The sequence below is a fragment of the Bos taurus genome, chromosome 6 (assembly GCF_002263795.3).
Source record: "Bos taurus isolate L1 Dominette 01449 registration number 42190680 breed Hereford chromosome 6, ARS-UCD2.0, whole genome shotgun sequence".
Lineage (NCBI taxonomy): Eukaryota > Metazoa > Chordata > Mammalia > Artiodactyla > Bovidae > Bos > Bos taurus.
The window spans coordinates 93789780-93811432 of NC_037333.1; the positions used below are offsets into that span (position 1 = coordinate 93789780).

At 39.5% G+C, this 21653-nt stretch overlaps 1 long non-coding RNA gene across 1 annotated transcript in view; it reads left to right on the forward strand.

The window, feature by feature from the left end:
• Positions 1-21653, forward strand: part of LOC132345535 (uncharacterized) — a 76392-nt gene that overhangs the window by 46018 nt on the left and 8721 nt on the right. Inside the window, exon 2 of the long non-coding RNA XR_009494935.1 lies at positions 17224-17291. This is a non-coding gene — a long non-coding RNA (uncharacterized lncRNA). The remainder of the gene's footprint in view (positions 1-17223; positions 17292-21653) is intronic.

Here is a 21653-nt window from a genome sequence, read left to right on the forward strand (position 1 = left end):
TATGTTGGAGACAATTTTCAGGATTTTTTTTTTAGAAGATACTTTCAAATGCTATTTGTCATCATACCTAGATTTCTAGGTAAGGTCCATTTTTAATTTTAAGGTCCACTGTTAATTTGTTGGGAGAAACGCATGTTGAGATTCAAAATCAAATTATCAAGTGGAATATAAACAGAGAAAACATTGAAGTGTATTTTTAATACTTTGGCATTTTCACATGAGTTCTTGCCAATCAGTTTCTTTTTTTATGACTATAAGCTGGTACCTTCCCTCTGCCACCCCCAGCAGCTCACCCCCCACCCTGTTAAGAACAAATGCCCTTTAATCAGATTCTACTGCTGACAGCTTTCTTTTTATATGAATTTCAAGTATAGTATATTATATGGAGTTCCCAGTTGCCAAACTGTGCCCACATAAAATCATATTGGTTCTGTCAATTGATAGATGTAAATTACAAAAAGAAACTCTGGTTTGGAAAGCTGAAAGTTGTCTATCATTAAGATTTCATTTGCATCCAAGTCTGATTTCTGTTTTATATAGAAGAATTAGGGTTATGATTTCTGTTAAAAAATGTTTTATGGGTGCCAAAACATAGACTGCGTGCTTTCAAAGAGTAAAATTTCCAATGCCATTTGGTGACTGGGAATGGAAAGGGAGATGACTAGATGGCCCTGGATATGGATATCAAGTGGAACAATTAAACCACCTGGAGAAATATACACATGGAAATGGGACAAGGGGTCTTTCATTGCCAGTTTGCTGATTAAAATCTGGGCTGAGTCAGAAGTGATCTCAAGCCATTAGCATCCTACCCTTGGCCAAGGGCCTACTGAGAATAAAATAAGTATGAAATGGGCTTGTTCAGCTCCCCAGGGCCACAATCCCTTCAGATATCTTTCAGTGTTAGACTCATTAGCAATGTCTTTGGAGACAGGAACTTAAGCAAATCAAGTTCTGACCATCTCCTTTAATTCTGAACAGACTGAGTTGAGGGGTGGTGAACTTGTCTCTTGATTCTATTGTTGGTCACTCAGTGGAGAGTCCCAGTGTCTAGTCTTGTCAATCCATCAACTGTGGTGAGCACCATAAAACAAACAGTAGGGGCTTAGCAAGGCTGTTGACCTCTTGTGAACTGGAATGACAATGCATACAATTGAAGAGTGAGGTCTAGGGAAAAGGAGTAATAAAGGTCCCTTTAATATGCTAGATTTGGGTAATAATTGCAGTGAGTGTTACGGAGATAAGGAGAAGGGAATCAGCCAGTGTTGGAGTCTCAGAAGACTGAGTTGTTAAGTGGTTGCATGTAGGGGGTTACTTGTGTGTGATATTTATGCATACATGTATGTATACTATATAACTGCTTTAGAGGCTTCCCAATGCATATGTGTATGTATACTATATAAAATAAAATGCTATTCTTCTATAGTTACAAATGTGACTATACTAAGGGTGATTCCACCAGCTCTGATCAAAGGTCTCATTCTTTTATGATCTTATCTTCTTTCAGGCTGCAGGAGGTATAATATCAGTTAAAACAGGGGCTTCCTTGATGGCTCAGATGGTAAAGAATCCACCTGCAATGCCAGAGACCAGGGTTCAATCCCTGGGTTGTGAAGATCCCCTGGAGAAGAGAATGGCAACCCACTCCAGTATTCTTGCCTGGAGAATTCCATGGACAGAGAAGCCCAATGGGCTACAGTCTGTGGGGTCGCAAAGAGTCAGATGCGACTGAGTGACTAACACTTTCACTTTTCACTTTCTATCAGGCTCTAAGAGGTACAATATTATTTAAAACAGTCCCCGTCTGAATTGAGATTTTGGTATTTGGAGGGCTGGCAGTTAAAATGGACAGGTTAGCAGAGGACTTTTCTTTTAGACTCAGCTGTCCCACACAAAACACTGCGTAGTAGGAGGAAGCTTCTAAACCTCTCTGGACTTCCTTTGCTTATAGGCAAATCAGATTAGATAGATGACCTCTGATCTCCTTTTCTAAAAGTCTTGCTTCCCAAATAATAGTCGTGGTGGTAGTGTTGGTGGGACTCCACCTTTATTTTTAACTGAGTTGGTGTAATTTCTGATAGTCTTTGTCTATCCCCTCCCAGGGAGTCCTCTCCCTTTTTGTTCCTCTGAGTTCTTGGAAAAAAAGACAAAGTGAGGAAAGTGGTCAGAAGAGGTGAGAGCGAGGCGGAGCCCTGGTCAGGGTTCTGAGCTGGTGCATCGTTTCCCCAGCCAGTGCTCTGCCCCAGGTGCCTGCCTGGCAGGCAGACAGGACATTAGCCCACCCCACCCCCAACCTGGGCGAATGCTGTGCCTCACAGGGAACAGCCCAGGGTTATAGCTGCACTTTATTTGTTAAATAAAAGGAGATAATTAAAGGAGCTATAAAAATTCCCTCCAGAGCCTGTATTTGATCTGCACACTGGCTTGGTTTATTAATTGATACAGATTTCTGGTTCAGTTCACCGTGTACCTCTCGTGGAGCAAGGAGATCCGTGTGGTCAGGGTCTGTGACTGCCATGGTCTGGGGGCTCAGGGCTGCCCACCGTGTGAGGCATGGCTCCTCTTTCTGAGAAAGTCAGTCACTGCGGCCAAAGACACGGGGTCCAGATATTCAGGTCATGCAAGCGAGAGCAAGGGAGAAAGCCATTGTCCCCGACCCCGCCTACCGTCCCTCTCTTGTCCCCATTTTCTTCTTTTTCATGTTCCTGTTTTCCTGGTACGTTTTATTCCCCCATTTTCTTCTCCCCCATTCCCTTAAGTAGAGGTGACACAGATCAATACCTTTGATGGAAAGTAATAATCAGGCCTATTAAGTGACAAAGGTTTACTCTGTAACAGCTGTGCTGGCGGGAGAGGAGAGCTTGTCTGACTAATGAATCATGAAACAATCAGGCAGTAGCCATTTGTGTTTAGATCTGTAAATATGGTGTGGTTCAAGTGCCAGACCATTGCCGGCACTCCAGCTGGGGCACAGATGGTCCGCATTCATAGCAGCACGAGTGTGAAGAAAGGGTTTTTTCCCTTTCTCTGTCCCACACTGCACCTCTCCGAACCTCCCTTCAGCTCTGTGCAAAAGGAACTTAAAGAAAGGAGACGCGTTTCAGGGCAGGACGCACCTCCAATGTGGATTTCACTGTAGGTTACCAAGTGCTGTGGTTCCTAAAGGCTCCACCTGGGAGGAAAGAAATGCTCACGGAAAATGTCACTGTTCTGTATTCCCCCAAGACTCTCAGGTGGCTTGGACAGTGAAGAATCTGCCTGCAATATAGGAGATCTGAGTTTGATCTCTAGGTTGGGAAGATCCCCTGGAGAAGGGCATGGCAACCCACTCCAGTATTCTTGCCTGGAGAATTCCATGGACAGAGGAGCCTGGCGGGCTACAGTCCAGGGGGTCACAAAGAGTTGGACACGACTGAGCGACTAACACTTTTTATTTTTTCTAAGAAGACATGATCCGTATGTGACTCTAAGTGTCTGTTGGAATCGTCACTGCAAAATATATTCCTTTATGCTTTTCTTACCCATTACTGTACTTGACCTCCTGTTTTGTTCCTAGCTGTAAACTGAACAAATTGAGAGAAAAATTGATGTTCCAAGATGAGAAAGTCACTATACAAAGCTAAAGTTGTTCTTTAAAAATATGCTAATAATACCTGTTGGGTTCCTTTCTCTTAGTTCTTGAGATAAGGATCTTCATCTTCAAGAGATCCGAATTTCAAGAGCTAGTCATCCTGACCTTAATCAAATATGGATTTTAGGGGTGTTGATGACAGTTGTTTGCCTTAACCAAGAAAGCTTTATTTTTCACTAGATATGGAAACTGAGCCTCTGTTTGAAAGAAATTAACATTTGAAGTCATTCTTGGTTTAATTATTTATTTATCAATTTATTTTATGGCTACTTTGTACTTGTTTTATTTTCTCTTTTTTTTTTTTTGGTGTTCAAAATCTTTGTTACTGAGCAGTTTCTGGTAAGTTCCTATTAGAACTTGCATTGTGGCATCCTTTCAACCATGGAAAACACATTCTTACCATTTTTTCTCACCTTTAAAACATGTAGTAGTTATAGTGGGGCTTCCCTGGTGGCTCAGATGGTAAAAAAACTGCCTGCAATGGGGGAGACTTGGGTTCGATACCTGGGTTGGGGAGATCCCTGGAGAAGGGAATGGCTACCCACTGTAGTATTCTTGCCTGAAAAATCCCATGGACAAAGAAGCCTGGTGGACTATAGTAGGCGGACTTAGAAATGCTTAGGAATAGTCAAGAAAGTCGGATATTTGAAAATATATTCTGGAATTTACATTTTCCCCTTAAATTTGGCTTCTTTTTTGGGAGGTTCATCTTCTTTTCCTTTTCTCTGGTTAGAGAAATTAACAAAGATCTTTTTCAGGATGAGCTGGAACTAGTGAAGTAAATGCTATCCATTTTTTATCTGCAGTGCTAAACTCTGAGTTTGCTTATGGAACCACAGATATTCATGAAATGTTAATGAAAGTATTGGGTTGTGATAAAATAGGTGGAGTGTTATCTCCAACTAGCTGTTTGAGGCTGGCTGACTTTGCTCCCTAAGGAGGGGGCTGGTGTAAAGGTGACTTAGCTTTGATTTAAGGTTGCTGGTGTGTGTGCTAAGTTGCTTCAGTCCTGTCTAACTCTTTTCGACTTTATGGACAGTAGTCCACCAGACTCCTTTGTCCGTGAGATTCTCCAGGCAAGAATACTGGAGTGGATTGCCTTGCCCTCCATCATGGGATCTTCCCAACTCAGGGATTGAACCTGCGTCTCTTATGTCTCCTGCATTGGCAGGTGAGTTCTTATCACTAGTGCCTCCTGGAAAGCCCAAGGTTGTTGGTAAATTCACTAATTATTGAACCAGGAAGAAGCAGTGCAAAGGAAACCATGAGATTAGATGGAAGAGTGTCTGAATCTGGCTCCCCATGGTCTTCCCCAATATGCCCAGAGTTTGGTGGTCAGGGTCATCTGGTGGAGGTGGGAACACAGAAGGCGGCATGCTCACTGCCATCTCTAATGCTTAGAATGCCACCATTCAAGGATCAATGTCATTGTCATCTAAGGACACTCTTATCATGCTTCAGTTACATGCTTTCACATACTAATTGTGTCTCTGTCCATCGGGCCTATAGCAGGTCTGGCCATAGCTTAACATAAACCCAGCCGGAAAAATAATGCTGATGGCACCGTGACCCCTTTCCCCAAGACTTTTTAAGTACAACGCCATTCCAATGCTTGGCAAACTTGGAATAGCACATATATTAATGTAGAGAAATATCTTCCAGATGTTTTCAGTTGACTAATTGATCTGGCTGAGTCAGAAATACTGAAAAATTTGAGGCCACCAGTCTCTGAAACTCTGATGGGAGACATGGACCATCTATTTAGAAAAATGCTTGCTCTGATATTTGCATATGTAACATTTCACCACCCGGTTTTAGTGGTTTCAGACATCTCCCAGAACCCACCGTGGTCTCCAGGTCAAGAGTCTCTGCTTCTGTTCTTTGCTTAGCAACTTGATGAGTCAAGTCTCATCCTGGTTTCTTTAGCGCCATGTCAAAATCATGCCACCGTCTTGTTCTCTTCAGTCCCCGACTCCCAATTTTATTACTTTCCCACTAATTAAAAATTTTTATTTGTGGCTGTGCTGGGTCTTTGTTGCTGTGCAAGCTTTCTCTAGATGCAGTGAGCAGGGGCTACTTTTGAGCTGTGGTGCACGGACTTCTCCCTGGGATGGCTTCTCGTGTTGCGGAGCATGGGCTCTAGGGCACGTGGGCTCAGTATTTGTGGCATATGGGCTTAGTTGCTCTGCAGCATGTGGGATTGTCCCAGATCAAGGATCGAACCTAGGTGGATTCTTCACCATTGGAACATCAGAGAGGTCAAAAACTTTATTTTCTAACTTTAGTTTTTGCTTTACTTTACTGTCATTCGTGACCACCTCACTCTTTTCTTTCTGCTGATTTTGTAATAGGATTGTTTCTCCTGATTTGTTTTGCCTTTAGATTTTAACCTATGTTCCCACTAATGTCATAATCTTTTTTACACTTAGCACATACTAGGTACTTAAAAATATTAATAGTAACAATATTTTTTCATTATTATTGAGAGCCTGCTAGGCATTATACTAGATGTACCCTTATTGTTAGTTACCATAGCAACCCTGAAATACAGATTGTATCCCATTGTATTGATAAGAAATCTGAGGATTCTGGAGATTAAGAATTTAGTATTTTTCCCTTTAAACTGACATTCTATTTTTTTGTCGAGTAAAATAGGAAAAATTTAAAAATAGGAAATGTTCTCTCACTCCTGAAAGTACAAAAGTAAACAATTTAATTGCCCAAAGATAACTGTATGATAAATACACAATACATAAATATTTTCAGAATCTACATACTACCCAAAATCACCTACTGTACATCTTGTGACAACAACATTGCCCATAAGCCATACTCTTTTCTTAAATTAATGCTAGTTTTCTTTTCTGTTCTTCCTTCTCTTCTATCTGGCCTCTTTTCTTCCCTTCTTAATTATACTTCTCTTCCTACTCTTGGGTGTCCAAGTGACTCATCAGTAAAGAATCTACCTGCAATGCAGGAGATGTGGGTTCGATCCCTGAGTCATGAAGATCCCTTGGAGAAGGAAATATCAACCCACTCCAGTATTCTTGCCTGGGAAATTCCAATGGACAGAGGAAACCTGGTGGGCTACAGTCCATGGGGTCACAACAGAGTCAGACACAATTTAGCCTGAAACAGTTGCTCACTCACTCACTCTGACTCCTGCCTCTTATTAGATTCTCTGAAAGGTCTTTAAATCTATCTTCTTCAAATGGAATATCAAATCTAGCCTTTCATCTAAGAATCACCAGACTCTCTTAGGTCAAGAAACTCAAGCATGTATTCCCTGTCCATGGTGTCTCTTCAGTGCAAATATTAGCACTGGAAAATCATTACCCATTTCATTCCTTCTTCAGCTCCAGGGAGAAGGGTGAGGAATTGTCTACTTTACAGACAGTGTCCAGGTATGGAAACTTCTGCTACCTGAGGCATTATAATCAATGACTTGAGAGCCAGAGTGTCAGACAGATCCCAACCGCTTCCTCTTCCAGACTAAACATTCACAGATTCTGTCCTCAGACCTCCTTTCCACTCAGTGTATTTTTTTCTTGAGGTAGTCTCAGGCAGTCCCATGACTTTAAATACATTTTTAAGTGTTTTTGTCTCTCAAATTTATATTGCTTCCTGTCTCTATTCTTGTACCATTTCTCTCATGCAAAAGAATGATTCCTCAAGTGGATATAAGATCACATCATTTGCTGCCTAAAGGCCCTAATGAATTCTTTTATTACTTAAAAAAGAATCCTGGCTTATTGACACATAGGGCACACTAGTCCCTGTGTGTTCCAGTCCTTCCTACCTCCCTCATGTCATCTCCCTCACTGTCTGCCTTGTCTATGAAACTGCAACCATCCTAACCATCCACTGACATACCCTTCTCTATTTTTTCCAAAGATGCTTATCATCCTATGACCTATTTAAAAATTTCTTGTTTACTGTCTGTTTACCTCGACTAGAATGTGATTCAGTGATGACTGTGGTATTCACCTGTGGTATTCAGTGCCCAGAAAAATGCCTGGCATAGAGTAGATGTTTACAAAAATTCTGTTGAATGAATGAATGCTATTATTAGTAGATGGAGGATGGTGAGATGGTATTCCACTTCCTTTTTAGAAAATACCATTTCTTTTCTCCATTTGCATAGGTTCAGTCAAGGTCCAGATTAGAAGATATACATTCCTCACTTCCCACATGCAGCAAGATCTATAAAAATTTTTCATCTCCACCTCTGCCCCTCAATTGTGCTATTGATTAATAAAGTGATAGTGTATTTGAATTGGGTCAGTCAAGGTGAGGACTAATGTGCCTCTTCAGATCTTCCTTCTTTTAAGAATTATTTTATTTTTCTTTTATTGTGATTTTACTATAAAAGAATATATAATCACCGCTTCCCTGGTGGCTCAGATGGTAAAGAATCTGCCTGCAGTGTAGGAGACCTGGGTTTGATCCCTGAGTTGGGAAGATCCCCTGGAGGAGGAAATGGCAACCCACTCCGGTATTCTTGCCTGAAGAATCCCATGGACAGAGGAGCCTGGCAGGGTCACAAAGAGTCAGACTGTGGCTGGACATGACTGAAGTGACTGATTACTCACATAATCATCCTTGGAAAATCAAACACTTCAAAATTATATAACATAGTTCTCCTTCTCTGGCAACATATCTGAAAAATAAGAGCACTGTTAGAAAGTTGTTCTATAGCCTTCTTAAATCTTATTTATTCTTTATTATTTTTTATTAAACATTCACATTAAACAGAGAAAGGCTTGCTTTGGGATATGCCAAAAGTCAATAAAAGACCTGATCCTTGGTGTTGGGAAATCTAAACCTTAAATATGGAGAGAGGGCAAATATAAAAAGACAATACTTCTGAAGAAATATGCTGACTAATTCTGTGAAAATGAGAAGCATAAGTGCTAGAGGACAAAGAACCATAGGGTAAAGGTGGCCAAATGAGGTGAATCCAGGTAGAGTATCTGTTGGTCCCAAATGATGTCAAAATGGAAATAAGCAATTCTGTGTCTTTCTATAGTGCTTTTCTTCTCATGGTTTAAAAAATACCACAAAGAGAAAAAATGTACTTAAAGGATATTCTTTCTCATATATATATAGTTAAAATATAGGTTATCCCTCCTTAAAGAATTGGCCACTATTGTTTTAAGATATAAAGTGACTGGAATAACCATGCATTTCTGGTTATAATGAAATGAATACACTGAAATAAGTCTATGCGTAAAAGGTGAATGAAATTCTGTCTGTTCCTATGTAACCAGCAAAGAAAAGAGAAATCCTTTTGGGTGGCATGGGTAACGATTTACTTGCATGTAGATTATAATTTAAAATTGACTCCTGAATTTGTCAAGCCTTTTGACCTGTATTCAAAACACTTTGAGAGGGCTCACGCCAGCAAGTTACAATACTGTATTTATCAGCAGCCACCTGCAGGGCTTTAGTCTCCAGCTGCTGCTTTTTTTTTTTTCAATCCATTGAAACTTCTTATTTAAAATGGCTGTAGACCAAATAGCATTGACAGAGGAAAGAAAGCCAAAGGGTAGCGCTTCCTTAAAACCATTATTTGATTGGGACAAAAGGGCAGGGTTTCCTGAATCAACCTTAAGAAATACAGATTTTGAACATGTTAACAATACCAGCGTTCTTCCAAAAAAACCACATTACACCCCACCTCACTGGGTCTATTGATTGGAATGTCGTGCAAATGAAAGGAATGAAAGAAACCCAAAGTGCTTCTTCTAACAAGGTGCCATCAATAATGTCCACATGGGCGATCCTTCCTTGATATAAGAGCTTGTCGCCTGCGTGCACCCACTTAAAACTCTCTGGATAGGGGAAAACACCCTCCTGCCCCAAACAGAATGTTAGATTAAGAAAGATTCGTCCCATTCTGCTGCCCTATTTCTCATCTTGTCTGCTTTGTTGGGCTTGCTCTCTCCTGTAGCGTTCTGTCTCTTGACCATGTGTAGTATTGACTTGCTGATGTACGTTTGTTCTCCTAAACTTAGACCCTGTGCATGTGTATTTCCATATAATAGAAGCTTTGTTCTGATTTTTTACATGGGAAAAGATTTTCTCTTTGAAGGCGTCTTCTTAAGGAAGAACCATCCAGAGAACACAGCTGGCTTTGGAAAATTGAGTTTCTACTGAAAGTTTCCTGCTATTATCTTGACAATCTTATCATTATCAAAGCATTTGAATATTAGGTATGACAATGAACACTCGCTGCAGGGAAGAGAGGAGCAAGGCCATAAGTGGGAGGGGGCCGCTAACAATTGTGCCCCCTGTGGCAGCCATCATAATTTAATATCCTCACACTGGGAGGCTCCATTTCGCTTGGCCCGCATTGAGCTACTCGATGTGTTGTTTCTCTTTGGCCAAACCCATCAGGGTTGTCCCTTGAACAGCCTGTAAGACTTCAAATAAAAGATCATGCTGATCATAGCCTAAGGGTAGGATTTGTGCTTTGCATGGGAGTGAGTAATTTAACTATTACATGGAGGGAGGCTTCTGGGTTTGAACAGAATTTATTTCAAGATTGCACTAAACTTGTTGGTAGATCAATAGTTTTTCTTCTTATTGACTAGGTGTCTCGCTGAAAAATAGGGAAGACACATCCACTAAATGATAATGACGAGATATATTGGAGTTGCCACGTGCTGATACCCCGTTCTGTTTGTCTTGTACTTTGTGACTGGATACTTTTTTTTTTTTGCAGTGGATTTAACTTTTTCCCACATTTCTGCTCAATATCAGGTAGGATTTGAAGCTGTCATGTTAAAGATTCTAAGTAGAAGAGACTGATTATCGTTCATGTAATTTCTACTCTTGTTTTTGTTCTGGTATCAGTGCTGGGGATAACCTTCCTGAAGTCTTTAAGACTTTATCATTTGAAAATAGACTCATGAGCTCAGCTGTATCTTGCCGTAGTGTGGTACAGAATGTACTATAAGGAGGATTTGTCTTAGTCTGTATCACATGAAAGGGTTTGTTATATTTTTATACTGTAACACTGTCCTATAACAAACATTTGGAGGATAGTTGTTATGGTGAGCTCCAGGGTGTTTTTGAGAGAGAAAAGGAAAAAAAAAAAAGATTAATATGCTTTCTTCTTTGTGGAACTGATTTAGACTGTGAAATGGGGCTTATCCAAGGTTATGGATGAAGCAGAGTGTAGTGTTAAATTAGGACGACCTGACCACCATGTGGGTTTTGATTATCATGGGTTGTCTCCAAGACCTACTTTTGAAAAGAACAAGAAATATTAGTAGAGCTGTTAAGCATTTGGTCCTTTGTTTTTATTCATTAAGATCCAAACAGTGGGAAGCTCTCACAGAAAAATGCCTGGCTTAAAATACCACATCACCATGGGAAAGTGGATACTTTAGTTTTTTTTTTTTTCCAACTGATGAATTAATTTTAGAAACTTAAAGGTTTTGTTGTTGTTGTTGTTCAGTCACTAAGTTATGTCCGACTCTCAGAGACCCCAGGGACTGTAGCATGCCAGGCTACTCTGTCCTCCGCTATCTCCCGGAGTTTGCTCAAATTCATGTCCATTGAGTCAGTGACGCTATCTAACCATCTCATCCTCTGATGCCCCCTTCTCCGGCCTTCAATCCTTCCCAGCATCAGGGTATTTTTCAGTGAGCTGACTGTTCGCATCAGGTGGCCAAAGTATTGGAGCTTCAGCTTCAGCATCAGTCCTTCCAATGAATATTTGGGGTTGATTTCCTTTAGGATTGGTTTGAAGGCTTTATCTATTGATAAAGGGGTGGTTTTCTATTGCCCATACTCTAGAGTAAATTTTAACCAATGTGAGCTCATTAAAAAATGCCAGGTTGTGGTTTGAAATGTCTCTTTAAGATTCCCATGACCACAAAGGCCTCATCTCTTGTTTTGGAGTCCTGTGACTTCACACATGAAGATCAGAGACCATTGTTGTATCTGTGCACTTGGGTTGTCTGCATTTGTACTCAAGATGGTGAAGAGTTATCATGACCAACTTTCATTTCCAAGTCGATTTGATAGAGCATTTGAACATGAATTATTATTATTGGTATATTTATGCTGAGTCCCCATGGAGAACAAAGACTCTTTAGGAAATGGGTCCTGACCAATGATCTGTAATCATGATGACAAAAAATAGTTTAGGTTAAGGAGCAGACCATCAAAGGTAACACCCTACTCTTTCCTTGTATATGTATATGCATATTTGTGTAAAGTGCTGGATAAGCAAACAACAGCTGAAGAAGAGCTTAAGGGAAATTCTTCTGTTTAATAAGAGGTATAAACGCTGAGATATACATGTGTCTAGATGTGTGTCTTTCTCTATGAGCACCAAAAGATATCATTATCAGTTTTAAAAATGAGGTGTGAAATAGACACATAGATTATCCCATGTGATAATTGCATTTTTAATTTTTAAAGGCACAGTGTTCCAAACTTGGGTCTCAGGGAAGTAGAAAAGCAGATTCAAAGAGACATTAATAACTGAAATAATTCAGCCTCAAGATAATTTAAAAATACTAGTAGAGAGTTTGATTGGGGAAAGTATAAGAGAAAATTTCCATGAGTTATCTTTGCTAAGTCCTTGGTGGTAAGGATATTAAAATTGTCATCTAATGATTGATGCTGAATGTGTATAGCGGGGCCTCTGTTTTCTCCCGAGATCACGTTTTCCTTAAAGCCTCACTTGGCATCTTCGTATTTCATATTGGCTCAGGTATTGCAGCTAAAGGAGGCAGAATGGCATGGTCTCCAGGACCGTGGACTTTGAAGCTGACTGCTCTGGGCTCAGTCCCAGCCCCACCAATTATTGGTTGTGACAGAAAGTAACTTATACCTCCCCATGCCTCTGTTACCTTAATTTTAAAATAAGGCTGTTGTAAAGATTAAGTCAGTTAATATATGCAGGGCTTTGCAGTGCAGGGCTTATGGTGAGTTGTTTTCTCTCTGTGCCTCAGTTTCCGGTTTTAGGGGTAGTACTTGTACTTCTCCCCTAGGGCTGTTGTTAGGATTTAATGAATTAATATTGTGTATGCAAGATGCTGGTCCCATCACTTCATGGGAAATAGATGGGGAAAAAGTGTCAGACTTTATTTTTTGGGGCTCCAAAATCACCGCAGATGGTGATTGCAGCCATGAAATTAAAAGACACTTACTCCTTGGAAGGAAAGTTATGACCAACCTAGATAGCATATTCAAAAGCAGAGACATTGCTTTGCCAACAAAGGTCCGTCTAGTCAAGGTTATGGTTTTTCCGGTGGTCATGTATGGATGTGAGAGTTGGACTGTGAAGAAAGCTGAGTGCAGAAGAATTGATGCTTTTGAACTGTGGTGTTGGAGAAGACTCTTGAGAGTCCCTTGGACTGCAAGGAGATCCAACCAGTCCATTCTGAAGGAGATCAGCACTGGGGGTTCTTTGGAAGGAATGATGCTAACGCTGAAACTCCAGTACTTTGGCCACCTCATGCAAAGAGTTGACTCATTGAAAAAGACTGATGCTGGGAGGGATTGGGGGCAGGAGGAGAAGGGGATGACAGAGGATGAGATGGCTGGATGGCATTACTGACTCGATGGATGTGAGTCTGAATGAACTCCAGGAGATGGTGATGGACAGGGAGGCCTGGCGTGCTGCGGTTCATGGGGTTGCAAAGAGTCGGACACGACTGAGCAACTGAACTGAACTGATGCAAAATGCTTAGAACAGAGCCTGGAACTATGTTAATTTTAGCAATTATCATTATTCTACAGAATAAAGATTAGATTTTCTGAACTCCAATTCAGTTCTTGTAGAAACAATACACACTGTGCTGTGCTCTGCTAAGTCACTTCTCTTTGCCATCCCATGAACTGTAATCTGCCAGCCTCTTCTGTCCATGGGATTCTCCAGGCAAGAATACTGGAGTGGGTTGCTATTCCCTTCTCCAGGGGATCTTCCAAACTCAGGGATCAAACCTGGGTCTCCTGCGTTGTAGGCAGATTCTCTACTGTTTGAGCCACCAGGGCATTCTGGGCTAGGTGTTGGTTACCTTATAAAGAACACATTTTTATAGTCTATATGACCCTGCTCCAGTGTTTTCCCTGCTGTGGGTTATGATCTATTAATAGGTTGTAAAATAAATGTAATGGATTGTAACCAGAATTTCTTAAAAGATGAAGTTGAATTGACAAGAACGGAGCATACTGCATATAAAATGGTTTCCTGAAACTTAAAAAAAAAAATCTCGCTTTCAATCTGTCTTTAAAACACATAGATTTGTGACAATGTAAAGGGTAGTATTTTAGATCATGATTCAAAAAGTTTGAGCAGGGACTTCCCTGGTGGCCACGTGGCTAAGATTTCACCCTCCCAATGTTGTGGGCTGGGGTTCGATCCCTGGGCAGGGAACCAGATCCCACATGCTGTAACTAAAACCTAGAGTTCACGTGGTGTAACTAAACCTAGTGCAGCCAAATAAATCAATATATTTTTTTTTATAAAAGTTTGAACAGCCCCACGTGTAGTCACAGTCTGCATCTCTCTGTACCCATCCCCTGACCTCCTCTGCTCCAAACTGTCCCCTTCACTTTCCTTTCAGCTTGCCATCTGCACTCTCCTTGCAGGATCTTTGCTTGTGTGATCAGCTCTGCTGTAAAAGTAGTTCCCTCCAATGCATTTCCTTAATGCATTTGATCAACTATCTCCTTCTCAGGGAGTCTTTGCCTCGACCATTCTTTATGAAACAGCTCACCATGCTCCTCGGCTCACATCCCTGTCCTCTTTGTTCAACCTTTCTTTTTAGCGATGAGAGATTAAATAGGCTTTGACATGTTACCACCGCCTGATATAACTTGTTGTTTTGTGGTCATCTTTTGTCTTTCCTTCCCCATCAGAATGAGCACAGCATGAGTCCAGTTCTTGGTTTTGTTCCCCCCACTGTATCGCCAGCACCTAGGACAGTGCCTGGCATGTAGTGAACACTGAAAGTAGTTGCTGCTGCTGCTGCTGCTGCTGCTGCTGAATTGCTTCAGTCCTGTCTGACTCTGTGCAACCCCATAGATGGCAGCCCACCAGGCTCCCCTGTCCCTGGGATTCTCTAGGCAAAGTGGTTTGTTGTTGACTGAAAGAAAGAACAAACAGATAATGGAACTTAGGGTCATGTTGGTTGTTACTTTATCTTGGAAGGACTATTAAAGTTTCTTACATAGCTGCCAAAGATTTGGACTTTCCTCCACTTTCCAGTTTTATCAGTTGCCTTTTCCTTCGCTTTCTCTTCCCCTACGGTTATGATTGCTGCGCTGTGACAACTCGGAGATCCCAGCTATTCCATGAATACACAGAACTGTGTCAGGCATCTGTGCCTTTGCTCACAATGTTCCTTTTGCTCACAGTGCCTTTCCCCTGTCTTTTTCTTCTTCACCTGGATAACTGTGCTGGCCCTTCAGGATCCAGTATGGAATTAATCATCCTCTAAGATCTCCTGAGCTGGGGAAGATGCTTCTTCTCTGTGCTCTGATATCACTCTTTCAATTTCATATATCTGTTTTTGTGACTTCTTCGTTTCTAGCTACATAAGAGCTCAAATGAGTCATTTGTATTTTTGTATTCCTAGAGTTTTCCATACTGCCTGGCATTCAGTAAGAACTCCATAAATATTTATTTAACTGAAAGGAAACATTTGAATTTTTAACTTGTTTGAACTACATTTTTGTCTGAACCATATTTCTTGAAACTGACAACAGACCTTTGGGGAGATCTATAAGGTCTTTGATCCATTAACAAAGGCAGGTATTTATGGCTATTTTGTCATTTTTCAGTTCTCAAAAACAAAGATTTCTTAAAAATTGCTTCGAATAAGAGAAGAGGTTGTGTGGGATAGAAGATGGAAAGGCACAGATGCAAACTGCCCCCTCCATCATGTTTTTTCCATTGCACATCTCAACTGTCTGGAGAAGTTTTTTTCAATGAGTGTGTTCTTCTGGCTTTTGCTTTTTATTCATCTAACTTCCTGAAAACTGACACCTGGAGATGAGAAAGAGATTTGAGTAAAATGTGACGTTGTCCTTTTAGATCCTAGGAATACCCTGGTGAAAGATTCAGCTAAAAGGAAAATTTTGGATTATATGTGATTTTCATTTATATTTGATACTTTAGTTCCCTTTTGCTATGGATAATTGAGAGTTGACTGAATATGCTAACTACCCAACTAAATATAACCTCCTGAGGAAAATTTATTCTTTGTACTCCTTTGCTTTTTTATTGTGATGAAAAGAAGAAGAAGAAGAAGAAAAAAAAAAAACCCAGAGACTCAACGGGCTGTAACTTTAATAGGTCATTCCAGCCAGTGCTTACCTTCACAAAATTCTGATAATACAGGGAAGACAATACAGTGATCAAAAGCAGTGATGAGATTTTTTAGCAGCATTAACCGTCATGACCTAGCAAAATGAAAGAAAATGGTTTAACAGAACTGTCAGCTTCAATATAGCTAATAAAGGCATGGATAAATGTTTATTACATACCGGAGACAGATCATTTCTGTACAGAAATTGAGGATGACCTTTACTGATAACTCTTATCTGCCTGATATCCTGAGAGAGAGGGAGAGGGAGAGGGGAGAGAAGCATATTTGCTGATATTTATGAAAGGAGAAATTATCATGTGCAAATAAAACATTTTAGTAATGATTATCTCAAGTCACCCTCTTGCCCTCTCTTCCACCCCCACAGACATACCTCATGGAGGTAAAATATAGATTCCTTTCTAGGAGACCAAATGTGCCCGAAAGTGGCATGGGTAATTTCAGGGAAATTCTCCCTAAACTCACCATGTCTTAAAAAAGCAAAGAATAGGCACAGGTGGATATGAATACTTGTATTAATTATGTTGACTTAATTTCTTCTCAGAGATTATAAAAATATTGCAATTATTTAACACTCTTTTAATAACATGGTCTGGAGAAGGAAATGGCAACCCACTCCAGTATTCTTGCCCGGAGGACTCCATGGACTGGGGAGTCTGGTGGGCTACAGTCCATGGGGTCGCAAAGAGTCAGACACAACTTAGCGACTAACACATACGACACAATAAGATGGTCTCAAGTGTAACTAGGAAATTTCAGAGAAATCACTATTAGAGGTGGAACTGGAAACCTCTTCTTCCTTGACTCTATGACTTAACTGGGCTTTAAGTCTTGTGGCTCAGACAGTAAAGAATCTGCCTGCAATGCAGGAGACCCCAGTTCGATTCCTAGGTTGGGAAGATCCCCTGGAAAAGGGAATGGCTACCCAATCCAGTATGCTTGCCTGGAGAATCCCATGGATAGAGGAGCCTGGTGGGCTACAGTCCATGGGGTCACAGAGTCAGATATGACTGGTAACTAACACTTCCATGACTTAATTAAATGTCTTTTTTTCCCTTTCACTCAGAGGCTCACTTATTTTTTCGTTCAGTTTTCTTTTAAACAGACTACAGGCAACTTTTTTGCACACCTGACATAGAGAAGTGCTGCCAAAAGGGCTGGTTGTGTTTAGGAGCCATCATTGGCTCTTTGCACTTAGAGAGATGATCTTTGTATTCTCTTTTTCTCTGTCTTTCACAGCTGCAACTGTCATGCATTCCCCCGGCTCATTTGGACTTCTCTGAGCCACTGACTCTGCCATTATTAAGGTAGGATGAGTTTTCCACAATGTCATAGGGGGCTTGTTTGACATTTAATATTGAATACAGTCAGTCCCTTACATATGAACCAGTTCCTTTCCAGAAGCAGGTTCATATGTCCAATTTGCTTGTAAGTCTAACATAGCTTAGGTACCCAACTAACACAACTGGCTATATAGTGGTGTACTGTAATAGGTTTATAATACTTTTCATACAAATAATACATAAAAAACGAACAAGGACAAAAATAAACGAAACATTTTTAATCTTCTAGTGCAGTACCTTGAACAGTACAGTAATACAGTACTGCTGCTGCTGCTGCTGCTGCTGCTAAGTCGCTTCAGTCGTGTCCGACTCTGTGCGACCCCATAGACGGCAGCCCACTAGGCTCCTCTGTCCCTGGGATTCTCCAGGCAAGAACACTGGAGTGGGTTGCCATTTCCTTCTCCGGGGGATCTTCCCATCCCAGGGATTGAATCCGGGTCTCCTGCACTGCAGGCAGATTCTTTGCCACTGAACCATTAACAGTAGGAAATAGAGGGCAAGCTGCAATCTCACTCAAGCCTGCCATTGATGGCATAGGTTTTAGTTTCTTGCTGGATTCAATTCTATCTACCCTCTTGAAAAAGCGATTCAGTGATATCTGGGTAGTAACTCTTTCTCTTCACAGATGACTTGGTAGCACTGGATTACATTCTGAATGACTGCTGCAACCATCATGTACTGTTCTGCACTGGGGTCCTGTTGGCACCAGTGGTGAAGAGCCTGCCTGCCATTGCAGGTAGACATAAGAGACACAGGTTTGATCCCTGGGTCGGGAAGATCCCCTGGAGGAGGGTATGGCAGCCCACTCCAGTATTCTTGCCTGGAGAATCCCATGGACAGAAGAGCCTGGTGGGCTATAGTCTATAGGGGCACAAAGAGTTGGACACTGTTGAATTGACAGCACACGCGCGTACATGTCTCAGAAACTAACAGTGCCTCCTCAAACAAATAAAATCCCCTTGCCATTTCCTGCAACATGTAGCTCTTTGGTTCTTCAGTTTCTTCTTCTTCTTGTCTCTCTTCATCCTTTCTCTGGGCCTCCAGTTCCATCCGGTCTTCATTTGTAAGCTCCTCATGTTGCACAGCAATAATACAGTGAAGTACACAAAAGAGGATGCACGTATGTGACAATGTACGCCAGAGACATGAACTACTTACGTGACTGAACATACACACGCATGTTTGCATCTTTGAAGTTTTACAACCTGAAGGTTCATACGTAGGGGACTTAGTGTGTAGACTACACTGATGCTGAAAAAGACAAAATCTTATAGATGAGGGAAGTTCTACTGTAGTTCACAGTTTGTGCCTTGTTATAAACATGTTATTTTGTGCCTCTGACCCAGTTTCCAAAATCAAGTTTTCCTCTAAGCATTATTTCTCTGTTGACATACAGGAGCCAATGGTCTCTCTGTCTCTCTGTCACACACACACACATTCAAACCCAGAGCAAGAGTGAGAGCAAGTGCAAGCATCAGACATGAAAATCTGTTACCCCCTCCTTGATCTTTGTAGCTGAATTAATTTTAAAATAAGTTTGTAAATATATGATAGAAGAAAGGAACTAGAAAAAAAAGCCCTTAACTGTTTATGTCTACAGTCTTAAACTATCATTTGTTGAAACTATGAAACTAAAAAGAACAGAAAAGTTCTAATTTGATGAAGTTTACTTGATGAGGAATGATTAGATGTTAACTATAAAAGTTTTTCATTGGAATAACATCTCTTTTATAGTTTTCTATGTTGTTCAGATTTACTGTTTAAAGCAAGTTTCAGCAAGAATGAGGTTTATGTTTTAATGCTTATGTGAAAACTGAAAGCCTTGGAAATCTACTTGGATTAATTAATTTCTTAAAGATTTTTTTCAGTGAATGATTATGGATACTTTCTCAATACAGATTAGTCAACTATACACATGTCTGACGAAGTACTCACTGATTCTGATGCCATGTCTGTGATAGATATTAACCAAAAAGTATATCTGCTACATGTCCTGGGCAACACAATCTTTATGAAATATTTTATGAAGGATATTTGTCTGTATTATTCTTTACTTGAAGTACATTCATTTTGGTTTTGTTATTAAAGAAATGCTGGCCTTATACAGTATGCTGAGAAATATGTATTCCTCTTCAGTTTTCTGGAAGAGTTTGTATAGAACTGGTATTATTTCCTCTTTAAATATTTGTTAAAATTCCTCAGTGAAGCTATCTGAATGGGGGATATTTTAGTGTCAAGGATTTTAACTAAAAGTTTAATTCTTGGCTGATATTGTAATACTAGGATTATCTGTTTTTCCTTGAGGGAATTTTAGTAGGTTGTGCCTTTCAAGGAGTTTATCCATTTAAGATGTCAAATCCACTAGAATAAAGTTATTATCATATTCCCTGTTATACTTTTTTTGTTGTTGTTGTTTTCCTCCTATTATCCTTTTAATATGTACAGAATCTACAGCAAAATTGCCTCTGTCATTCCTGATATTAGCAATTGTGGTATCTTTTTTTGTTTCCCGTTAGTCTTGTTAGTTTATTAATTTTATTGGTTTTCTTAAAGAAGCACTTGAAAAGTAATGATTTTTTCTATTGTTTTTCTATTTTCAACTGATATCTCCTCTGATTTTTATTATTTTATTAATTTTAAATTTTAAATTACTTTGGTTTTAACTTGCTCTTCCTCTTCTGAGGAACTTGAGATCATTGATTTGAGATCTTCTGTTTTAATTGACATTTAGTACTATATATTTCCCTCCAAGTATTGCCTTAGAAACATCCCACAGATTTTGACACTGTATTTTTCATTCTCACTCAATTCAAAATACTTTCTAATTTCTCTTTTGGTTTCCTCTTTGACCCATGAAGTTTTTTATTTGTGAGTTTTTCAGATACTTTAAACACTTATAATTTAATCTGTTTGTGGTTAGACAGTATATCTTATATGACTTGAAATCTTCTAAATTTATTAGACATTTTTTATGACCCAGAATTCACTTCTGTCTTGGTAAACGATCCATGTGCACTTGAAAGAATGCATATTCTGCTGTTGTTGGCTGGAGCACTCTATTAATGCCAAGTATACCAATCTGGTTAATAGTGTGGCTTGTCTTCTATACCCTTAATTTTGGCCTATCAATTATTGAGAAGATAATTGAAATCTCCTGTAATTGTACATTTACCTATTTTTCCCAGCAGTTCTTCTTAGTTTTTGTGTTTGAAACTGTTATTAGCTTAATAAATGTTTAGGATTGGTTTGTCCTTTGAATATATTGACTTTCTCCTCATTGTAGAATGATCTTGTATATCTCTGGTGATATTGTTTGCTCTGAAATTTCCTTTGATATTAATACAACCACTTCAGCATGCCTCTGATTGATTGGTGTTATCCTGGTATATGTTTTCTCATCTTTTAAATCTAGTATATCTTGATATATAAAAGGTATTTCATATGGGAAGTATGTAGTTAGATCTTTTTCTATCCAATCTGCTAATCTTTGCTTTTGCAACATTTAGGTTCTAGGTTATTTACATTAGGGTTGATTCTGCTATGTTGATTTTTTTTTCTCGGTTATTTTTTCCCTTTGTTCTTCTCCTCTGCTTTTGCATTAATAAAAATTATTTAATAGTCCAATTTTATTGCCTTTGTTTTATTGTTATTTATAACCCTTTTTGTATTATTTTAGTAGTGGCATTTGTGTTTATCCCAATCTATTTTCAAGTGGTATGATATACTTCATGTTTAGTGCAAGTAATGTTTAGTTCTAGTACTAGTACTTTTGGATAGCTTCTTTTTCTTGGCTATGTCTTCAACCTCATTAATTTTTTCTTTGCCAATGTCTACTCTGTTAATCCTAACAATTGTATTTTCATTTCAGACATTGTTTTCATCTTTAGAAATGCAGTTTGTTCCTTTTAAAGAATATATCTTTCATATCTCTACTTAACACGTCTTTTTTTTTTCTCTAGCTTCTTGACCATACTGAATATAGTTATAATAACTTTAATATCTTGTATAAGCTATCTTCTGTGTCATATTTGTTTTGGATTCAGCTTATTGACTTTTCTCATTATGATCGTTTCTTTGCATGACTTTTCATTTCTATTTTGAGGCCAGAGTTATGAATTTTAACTGTTTTGTAATCCTATAAATAGTTTTGTAATCCTATAAATATTTCTAAATATTTGTGCATTCATGTTATGGTACTTGGAAACAGCTTGATTCTTTCAGTTCTTGCTCTTAGGCTTTGTTAAACATGATCATAATACAATTTGTTGCTGTTCAGTTTCTTGGTCGTGTCCAACTCTGACTAATACAATTCAGTCAGTTGCTAAT